This window comes from Ixodes scapularis, unplaced genomic scaffold (assembly GCF_016920785.2).
Source record: "Ixodes scapularis isolate PalLabHiFi unplaced genomic scaffold, ASM1692078v2 PGA_scaffold5__190_contigs__length_132052651, whole genome shotgun sequence".
Lineage (NCBI taxonomy): Eukaryota > Metazoa > Arthropoda > Arachnida > Ixodida > Ixodidae > Ixodes > Ixodes scapularis.
This window is the reverse complement of record NW_024609880.1, coordinates 49,272,383-49,283,300: the sequence shown is the minus strand read 5'-3', so window position 1 is coordinate 49,283,300 and position 10,918 is coordinate 49,272,383.

The following is a 10,918-nucleotide window of genomic DNA, read 5'->3' as shown; positions in this document are numbered from 1 at the left end:
GCGTAGCGGGCCTCGCATGCACAGTTTGACGGCCTCAAACCTTAGCAGAATTAATGAACAACTATATATATATATATATATATATTAATTTACGATACCCAGTTTTTTACAACCCTACAATGGAAATAAGCTTTAACTTAGAGGAGTAACAAGTCCCATATCATATGTTTTGGTAGTGTTTAAATACTGCCGTGTCGTAAGAGTGTTTTTCTTTGTCTTTTTATTAGGCCGTCAAGGACAAGGGAACACCCCTGAACAACTGTTGGGGTTTTGTTGACCGCACAGCATGCCCATATGCCGTCCATCAAACAAATTAGAAGAAGACCACAAGAGTGTGCTCGTCGTGAAGCACCAGGCAGTGATGTGCGCAGACGGCATAATTTGACGGCTGGACGAAACCTACAAACACCATGGGCATTTTTTTGTTTGTTTAATATTAGAATGCATAAAATTATCACAGTAAATCATATTCAAATTTTTTTACTGAGCGAAATACCTGTCCAACTGGGCTGAAAGGCATCTAAAAATATTTTAATAAAAAACATTTACTAACGACTACCATTTTACTTCTCAGATGTGCCTGTGAATATTGCATCTAACCAAATTACAGTGTTACTGTTGAATTCAGCATTGTAAGAGTAGCCTATGTTGCCTGGCCTTCTATTGCAAGAAAAGACCCTAGCACAAGTGAGGCAGAAACTAGGCAGCAGCTTAACCTGAAAAACGCACTTTCATAAACACACAAAAGAAATAAAAAGAAGTGTATAGTCAAGCAAAATGGTTCCATGTCACCTCCCAAGGCAGATACATACACTGCGCTGCCCTGTTAATACGAACACGAAAAAAATCGCTTTTATTTGCAGTTTATTTTTTTGACAGCTATAGAAAAAGCTGAAAATTTGTCGCTCAGATTAGTGCCCCAGACGAGCGCTTTATTCCACACCAATAGGCAAATGTCAGCCCCTCGAATTTAAGGTGAAAAATGAAAACAGAATATTGAATGCTCCCGCTAACAGAGTCGCGCAGTGTACATAAACACCAATGCACCATATCACTAACCGAAACATACGAAGAAGAAAAGACTCATTTCATTGGGGGAAAAAAAGTAGAGATATAAATGAAGCACTCGCTTTCGCTAATTTTCACTGTCTTGCTGCCTGAAGTAACCAAACAAAATATCATTCCGTTTGCCGACTGCTTTAGTCTTTGGTCGTTAACCTTTAATTTTTGGCTCTGGAGAGCCGCGGCACCGCGGAAAGCAGTAGGCCGTACCACCGAGGCCCGGGGTGCCGTGTATATATGTACACGGCGGCAGGCAAGCAGGCGCACAGGCGTAAGGGTTTTAACCTCTCTGCTTCGCCTTGCACGCTGCCGTGTACGTGCCTGATCTGTGCAAAATAAATCAAATCAAATCAAATCAAATCAAGTCTAGGGAACATGGTAATCTGATGAGTATATACGTGCAAGATGACGACGACATGGGTTGTTGGTATTGGGGAGGGTGGCAGTCCGATTCGCAGAAGTCCATACTTCGTGGAGGCGGGTTGGGCGGGTGAGCAGCGAGCTATGAGGATCTTCCACGCCGTTCGATCAGTGCATGAAGGAGCACCAGGAACATAATGGCGCTATTGCTCACTGGGGTCCACTGGGGTCAAAGAATCATGCTCCAAGGAGGTAGTCCAGCCGAAGTAGAAGCTGCCACCTCCGAGGAACCGAGGCCCAGGGCTCAGATTGAGACACCGCCGTCGCCCGGTGTGTCATCCTCTCAACGTCGTCGTCGTCATCTCGCATAGAAAAATCGAGCCCGCTGGCTTAGACAAGGCAGCACCTGTTCCCACCGTTCAGGGGCCGTGAAAGGATTGCGGCCAGCGATTTCTCGAAGCAGCCAGAGGTTCTTGACCACCGTGAAACGTTTTCTGGGGGACGCCTTTTCAAACAAAGTCTGCGCAGCTTCTTAGTGCAGCGAGGTTCATAACCGTCAAGCGCGCTCCCAAGCATGATTTCAAATAGCGAGCACCCACCTTTCCAGAAAAGCACCATCTACTGAACCTTTACTGAGAGTGGAACGTACTCCTTAAAATGGCGACGATAGCGGAGCTGACGCTACACGCTCAAATCCCAGAGCGGGTCGCGCATGCGCGATGGCGACTCCGCTTTCCATAGAGCGGAGCGGGGAATCCGAAAACGGTCTCCTAAAACTCTCTAATGACGAGTTTTGGTATTGCATACGCGAACAAACGCAAGCAATTCCACAGTGAGCGTGCGCGGAGCCCCAAACAGCGTCTTGGATTGGCGAATAGCAACGACGTATATGTGCGGCGTGGAGCACGCAACGCGGACACAAACGTACAGCGCTTGCGTTTGCTCCTATACGCGCGCAATATCAAAAATCTAATCAAAGTCGATAATAAATTTACGCAAAGGCTGCGTTGGAGACAACTATGCCGTGGTTCCCCCACCCGGCGTCAACTATTTTTTGCCACGTTGTCAAGGCTAGCCTAGCTTCCGCTGTTCTTTAACTTTAGGGAGTTTTCGAAGATAGTTTTCGCCGTCCCGCAACGCTCTCCGCAACCCGCTACGATACCCGGAACTCTACCGTCAAAGCCATCGGCGTGCAGGCGCAGTAGCGGCTTCTACGTTGCGGAGGGCTTTGTGGAGGGAAAAACGCGGTTTACGAATACTCCCTTTTGTCAAAGCTGATTGCGTGAGCGCACGCGGATATGAGACAAGACGAAGTGACGTGCTCTCGCAGCAGTGCCGACGTTCGACGCGCCATCGTTTTGGGGATGGTTGCTATGCAACTGAACTGCAGAGATTTGAAATATATGGAACACATACTGTATTAAAGCACGGCGTCTAGACGGCATTTTGCCGTACTCTCTAGAACACACACTTTTGAAACGAAAATCTAGGTGGCACTTCAAACGACGGGAGGCGGGCTGATAGGGGTGAAAAAAATGGTACCCCCCTCCATGGGAGTTCCGCAACTGAGCTAACCTGGTAGCGTTGAGAAGTGCGTGGCTCCACCACTGAGGAAACGACGCTAGCCTTGACAGTATAGCACGAACTAATTGCCGAGAAAGTGAGGGAGAGGGGAAGAGGAGGGAGCGCGGGGTTGTCAGAACGCCGAGCTCTGGTTCGAATGATTAGTGGGCGGACCTGTAGCTAGCTCTTTTTGTCTCAATTGCGATAGTCGAAAGCGTTCGAATGCCAGAGCCAAACGCCAGACATTCGCATTCCGCGGTCTGACGTGTTCAATGAGTGCAGTGGACACAAAGGCAGCCAGCCTTGGGTCTTCACACTATTCCTTCCAGCCAGAGCTCGGTGTTTTGAAGCCCCACGCGCTCTCTCCTCTCCCTCGCAGTCTCGGTGCATAGAAAGGCCATAGTCACTCGTGTGATGACAATATTAAAGTGAAGCGATTGAATAGAACTCTGAAATGTCAATGAATGATTCCATGGTTAAAAGAAACACCGCGAAAGCTATTTCGGGGAGTCTCCACAATGGTGCGGCGTGAATTCGGGAAGGAGTGACACGAGCCGGTTCGCGCGCATTTACTCAAGCCCGTAAACACCCGGATAATGCAGGGTAACGCAAGTCAATGACAAACATGGCACATCGATAGTCGCATGCGAGTCCGTCCGCGCATACACTCCTACGTCGAATCTCTAGGGACGTCGCCAACTTTGTCGAACCTAAAAGTCGACTAAACTGGCGAACTTGTCCAATCTTTAGGTTCGACAGGTTTGGCGGACCTTCGAAATCTCGTCAAAGTTCGACTAAGTTATATTTTTGAACAATGTCGCCTTACTTCTACACAAACATTTTAAATCTAGAGAAAATGAACTCTTTATCCGATAGTTCATTTGAAATATCGGACAATTATTACCAATGTTTACGCATTGTAAAAGCAAACCTATAAAGTTCAAATTATTTACAGTTAGTCCTTTTACGTAAAAACATAACGCCGGAAACCTTTGCCATCCCTCCTCCGCCAGGTGGCGTCGGCTTATTTTCATTTTCCGCCCATGCGCGTGAAACTCGAACCTGGCCAACGGACTCGAATCTCGGCAGATTCGCGTCGCAGCGGAAGGTACGAGCCATCTGAGCCAATCCAATCCCGCGCAAGTGTCGAGTGGCCTTCGAGAGGGGCTTGTCGACGCGCGGGGGCGCTTATAGTAGTCACGTGACACGCTCACAGCACTGGATTGCCTTGGATGGCTTGAGCGAAAAAGACGGCACCTAGCGGCTAGAACAGCAAGCTTTGGCGCCAGGTTCGCTCGCTTGCTTTCTCGAGCCAATCAGATCTTCACAGCGCCTGGTGTTCTAAAGACCGAGCCGTGAAAATAGTTTTAAGAACACGCGATGAAAATCGCCAATAGTCGAGTCAACGACTCTTCCCCCAAATGTCAGGTTGTCCGCAAAAATAGACAGGAGGCAACACGCGACAAGTCGTGATCGGAATGGAAGGCCCGCACGATGTTCCCCCACCCGAATCGAAGTCTTGGCAAATGGGGAGCAAGGAACCCTCCCCTGCCTTGACGGCAAACACGCCGTTATGTAACAAGTGTCGTCAGCGTTCCTTGTTTTCCAGGCCGCTGGTCTGGCTATGCGCTGTATATGCGCTTTGTCCGAGGTTTCGCCGGTATACCCTCGACCTGTGGTGCGGGTCCCGAACCGTGATCTGAAACGCCAAGTCGACGTGCCGCGCTCACGAAACGAGGCTCTCCCAAATGAGTCGGTGCTGAGGCTTGCCGCCTTCTGGGAAGCACGTGTGAGCGGTCCTCCAAGCAAATTTCCTCCGTATTATTTTTTTTTCTTTTCTTATCTACTAAAAGCCTGTTGAAAGAACGAATCCTAGCGTTCGTGTCTTGTTGCGACGTAATGTAATCGGTTACTGGGAATTTCGGGTCTGTCCCGCACTGATGCCACACGGACTAGAACCATTAAATCAACTACGCGTATACCTATATAAATAAGCTACGCGGCAAAGTTTAATGTCATTTCCAGCGAATGTCATTAAGGGATCGGCGAGTCAGCGACAAATCCTGACTTCGAGCGTCCCGCTAACATCGCACTGCACCGGGAGTAGCGCGCGCATATTGGCCGACCTCATCGTGTAATTCGACGATTAATTTAGACCATCCGGCAAATCTTTTCACTTGCAACCGAACCCTCAGTTACACCTACAAAATATGAATTTCGTGCGACGAGAAACTGAGCGTGATGTTTCACATGGCACACGCGAGGCTCGCTGTTACCTCCTTGTTTGTAAATCAACAACTTTTTACTCCCTTCCTGCCAGATTAAAGATCTTGCTTTCGAGAAGAAATATTTCTGATATCCGAGTTTGAAATATTTGACTAAATCTGAGGGTGCCACGTTGTAAAGACGCAAGAAATACACAAAGACCTTTAAAAAAAAATTGCAAAATAAACAGAAAGGGGCGGGCGGACAAGGCAAAATAAGAGCGCTAATAAAGTTTTCACATTGAACTCCTGACACCATGGCCAATATAGAATCCCGCGGAACACATAAACTTAGCGACCAAAGCCGAAGACAAAGAAGCACGAAGCCCTCGTCGCCCACTGGGACATCCCGGCCCTTTCTTCCTTTGCAAGCACGAAGGAAACAAATCTACTACAACGAAATAAATAAAAAAAAAAACGCCTTCGGTTGCTTAGTAAAAACAAAAATGCCAACAATAAAAAATACAAAATTTGCACTTGTGAAAGCCTGGGGGTCGAAAAGAGGGCGAAACGTTTCATCAGAGAGGTTCCTCCCAACAGGGCGCGTCGAACTATTCGCAATAAGACGACACAGCCAAAACCAAAACAAATCCAATCTCCCAACCACTTCCGCGAGGAAGTCGACTCGGAGACTGGGCCATCTGAACCCATTTCTTGTGTCTGTTTGTTTTTAATCCGTGTTCCTCTTTCCTCCGATGTGTGATCCAGCGGAAGTGACGAAAGGCGACAAGGTGAAAGCTACGACATTGCGTAGCACTCTGTCGACGCCCTCTTCCGCGTTTTGTTTTCTCACACTCCGCTTCTCCTTACGGTGAACCGCAACAGATGCTACCAGCCATCTCAACCAGTCCAGGGCTGCCAAACTATCACGTTAAGAATATATATATATATATATATATATATATATATATATATATATATAGAGAGAGAGAGAGAGAGAGAGAGGGTTGAATGGTGGATTGAGCGAACAAGCATGAAGCCGCAGCGGTTTTCTAAGGGGCGATTCACACACTTGCGTTGAGTTCGACCGAGTACGAGCGGGGGTTAATATTGCAACAGCTAAGGACGTTTTGTTGGAGCAGACGCAGCTTTTGCCATAGCAACCCTCGCGCTCAGTCAAACTCAACGCTCTGACGTTCAGAAAAAAAAAATGAAAAATGATAATCTTTTTCTACTAATGACAATCGCATCGTCATATTTTCGACGGATGTCTGCATTTTTCGTTCTAAATGTTTGATTCTGGCGAGCGCTTCAAAATCGGCCATCGAAGAGCGCGGTGCGTCTCGGGATATCCGTCACGCCCGCGACTTGCCCGCGACGTCATGGGCCTTCTAGGGTCAAGCGTGTCGTAGTTATGAGCCTCGACACTTGGTGGCGTCAACGCGTTACTACCTCGCTTGGACAGTGCGCCCAAGGGCTGTAACATGTCATCGGGAGATTGCGGAGCCGGCGGAGTCGTGCGCGCTATGACAACACGTAGTGTGTCGTCTGCTCCGTGACATGGCCAATATGGTGACATTGTGCAACGTCGCTTTTGGGCGCGAGCTCGCTGCTCTTTGAACGGGACGACATCGTCGCGAGGCGGCTGAGGTACCTCTGTTATCTCGCACAAGGCGAGATGCTGGTAGATTTCCTACCTCACACACAGAAGAAAAAAAAGGGTATATTCTTACACCCCTTGTCATATATAAGACACCCCAAAACTTCAGTTGGAAGTACAACGCATGGACGTTGAATGAAATGTATCCAATTTCACGAGCGGCTCGATAGCTGAGTTGTACGACTTGTTAAAATAGCTAATGTAAGTGTGACTGACTGAAAAAAAGTAATCGGAGTTTCCTTCGTCCTACTGCAAAACCTCCGTGTTCTTTTTTTTTTTTTTTTTTTTTTTTTTGTAATCTTTGATACGTATATATTAGCTGATTAACATGTTACATCCCACCGGCATCAAGCCTCTCGTGAAAGTTGGGGCCGTCAGTTCGACGGCAGTGCGCTGTACGTCGGACTGAAGTTTGGTGTCGTATATGGGACAAGGGGTGTAATGGCTACACTTTTCTTTTTAGAGTACATGTTGTCGAAGGTAACGGCAGGATCATCTGTGAAGGTGAGGCAATTGCTGCTTACCTGATTTACCACCAACGGATCACAACGACCAGATTCGGCGGGGGCGCCAGCTTCACGGACAAATAAATATCGCTTTGAAGGCGTTATACCAGTGCACGTTCTTCGTTTATTAAAGCGAGCAGGGAAGTATAGGCCGAGTCCGGTGCAGCGCGGCACGGCGGTGGCATCACTCGAGTATTTTACGCAACGTATCGCATCAATAGTGGTGTCACTGCTGCACCGCCACGCCACCGCGAAGAAACGCGTACACCACGACGATTTTGCGACATTCCTTATCATAAGGGCGAACAGTAAACGAACGAAGCGAAGGCAGTGGCATAGAAGAAGCTTGCGCTGGTCTCGACGGTTCGCGATTTACAGCCGTGTTCTCTGTGCATAGCACAGAGAACACGGCTGTATGTACGTACAATTCTCACATCGTCACACAAAAACTACCACGAAAAAACGCTCGCATCGTCACGATTTTGCAACGCGACTTCTGTCAATCGCAAACACTAAACGAATAAAGAGAAGCGATCGGATTGCTTTCGTCGGTCTCGTCCACGAGTCTTACGCGATCGTCCAAGCGGTGACAAAGCTCGTCGATGGCCACTAAGTTGGACGGCGAGTCGATCGCTGAATTCTCACATCGTCGAGCGGAAACTGCCGCGCACAAAAACCGATACCGGCACTGGCCTGCGACGTGAACCCCAGTCACTTCGAGGTCGGCGTTCGTCGGCGAGAAGGACGTTGAAAGCAACGCGTGCCATGTTGAAAAAGATAGTTCATCAGCCCCTGACGTCAGTCACGTCAAAGAAAGAGTGGAAGTGATTGGCTGGTGGAGTGAGATGTCCAACTGTGCTTTGACATTCTTCACCAAACATTCGGTATTACGTTCTGACCTATAGGTATCTGTACTATTGAGCGTACTTCTCATATAGCGGAGCTGCCGTCGGAAGCCGATGCCGTCATGACATTCCATTGAAGCTTCATAACCAACAACCAGGCTGTTTTTAGTCATCGTTTAAATCAGTTTAAATTCTGTTTTCTTGCGTTTTTCAGCGAAACGTTGATGTTTCTGAGCCAGTTACTGCTACCTATGCCAGGTTGAAGCAAAGAAATGATCTTCAGAATTTCGTTTCCGTACCCCTTTAAATATGGTATTGGGAATCTGAAACCGTTTCTGGGGGAGGACAGAAACGCGCTTGTAATTTCACGTAAAACATTTAAAAAAAAACTGGCAACAATGATTTTCCGCACCAAGATGGCCGAAGTATCGCAACACTGAAGCTTAGTTACGTAATGGCTCTAAGATTGACGTTTCCAAGAAATAACTCTATACGCAAAAGACCTCTTCCAAAATCGATCCCATCCTAACGGCGTAATGCCGCGCAAAGTATTTTGGGAACCCATCGGCCACTAAGTTTTGGTTTCAATTGGCCTTCACTTCACGACATCGCGACAAGAGCAAATCCAGTGCTCGCCTTTTCAAATAGGCGACTTCTCTTAATTGTATATGATGCGTTAGGCGTTTCCCTACCGATACGGATGGAATGCTGGGGTACGTTTATTCGGAATCTCGAGGTGCCGGAGTCTGTGCGTACGAACACAATACAAAGATGGCACGTGCAAAAAGTGTGCTGGGCCGGTCATCCTATTCCATCAGCTCCTCACTGCCCTAGGCTTCTTCAAAACTACTCCGTGAGCCGGGAGGGCCATGCTGCACTCTGGAGTGGTAGCCAGACCGCCAGATAGGTATGGGACGCGGCAGGACATACTCCTACTCCTCGCTAAGCCTATGTGGAGCGCAAGTTCATCTGCTTCTTTTGCAGAGGTCGTGAGGACGTAAGAACGCCGAGCTCGGTTTGGCTCTGATTGAAAGATAGTGGGTAGACCTCAAGGCAGCTTGCTCTGAGATCTACGCACTTTCCTCCAATCAGAGCCAATCAGAGTTCGGCGCCTTTCTGACGTCACCACAACCCCTGCAAAAAAAAAAAAAAGCAGACGAACTTGCGCTTTGCATAGGCAGGCCCTTATGCTGGAGGTCCGTGTTCCAACGTGGACTCTCACGAAGATGAATGGGTGCGATGCGAGCGAGCGCCGACTTTATTTTTACGTGTCGTGCCACTCCTCTCCGTGGCCAACCAGGTCCCACAATGCAACGCGCGCAGCGTTGCCTGCCGAGAGTTTTGGAATTAGTCGATTCCGCGTGTCCACAGACGGAATGAAAACAGCAGAGCATCTCTTCAGAACGCGCAGCCTCCCGCGCGCGCTCGTTGCCTTCCGCCGCCGTGCTTTGGCAGCGCCTGCACGCTCGAAGCTCACTGGCGTCACTGAAACGATGAAAATGGCGGCGAGGTCTTTTAGTTGTTCCGCCTCCAGCACAAGCTTCCTACCTTGGACGGCCCTTCGGCGTCTCGTGAGCCTCGAGCGTGCACGCCTGTAGTCAAACAAAGCACGGCGGAAGGCAACAATAAAATAAAACTCGTGCTGGAGGCTGGTCGTTAGAAAAGACACGCCATGCCGTTCTCAACTTGTTGGTGACTATGTGGAGCGCAAGTTCGTCTGCTTCTTTTTGCAGGGGTTGTGGTGACGTCATAACACCGAGCTCTGATTGATTTTGAATGAAGGATACCGAGTAAACTTCAAAGCAAGCTGCCTTCAAGTCTACCCACTATTCTTCAATCACAGTCAATCAGAACTCGGTGTTCTGACGTCACCAGAACCCCTGCAAAAAGAAGCAGACGAACTTGCGCTCCGCATATAAGCCGAAGACAGACTCCTCGTACATCATACTTGAAACACGGTCTCCAGACACGATGACAAAGTTATCTACAGGAAAAGCATCTTTATTACATTTATATATGTGTGGTTCGTTGCTCGAATCCTGTCAGAGGCCATCCAGTGTTAGTTTCTGCTAAACTTGCTCCGCGATGCAGTAAGAGCAATACGCTCTTTGCCACCGATCCCACCTACGTGTTCAACGTGACTGCAAACGCAACAAAAACAAGATATGCAAGCTCAGAGCGCCAAGAAAGCCTTTTCATTTTCTACTTCGTACGTTCCATTTACGTGCATCTTCGCGGTGATGTGCACCTTACCATGTATGCACCTAACACCTCAATCTGGCTTTCGTAGGCATCTGAGCTCATTGGTACGAAGGAGTCACAACAGTTTGTACAATTCAAGATACAATGAGGGACCTTCCGTGTCACGTTTGTTTTCTTTAACATTTCGAACACAAACAGCACCTGAAATATTTTATTGGTCGAAAACACAACTTGTAATACCGTACGTTTTGCCAGCCATGGCTGCTTCCTTTCACACTTGGCAGAGAAATCGTCAGTGATGCATAAAAAAGCTTTAGATGAATGCGAAAAAAATAAAAACAGAAATAAATTGTGAACGAATAGACAAGCACAGAATCCTACCCCAACGCCTTCAAGATGGCGGAGCCTTAGCGCTGAACTTCCGGTGTCGTTCCAAAGGAGGCCAAAGCGGAGTGTAAACACAAGTGCAGCGTCAGCGTTCGTCTTAGGCACGTGTCCGGACTCCGCTTTGGCCTC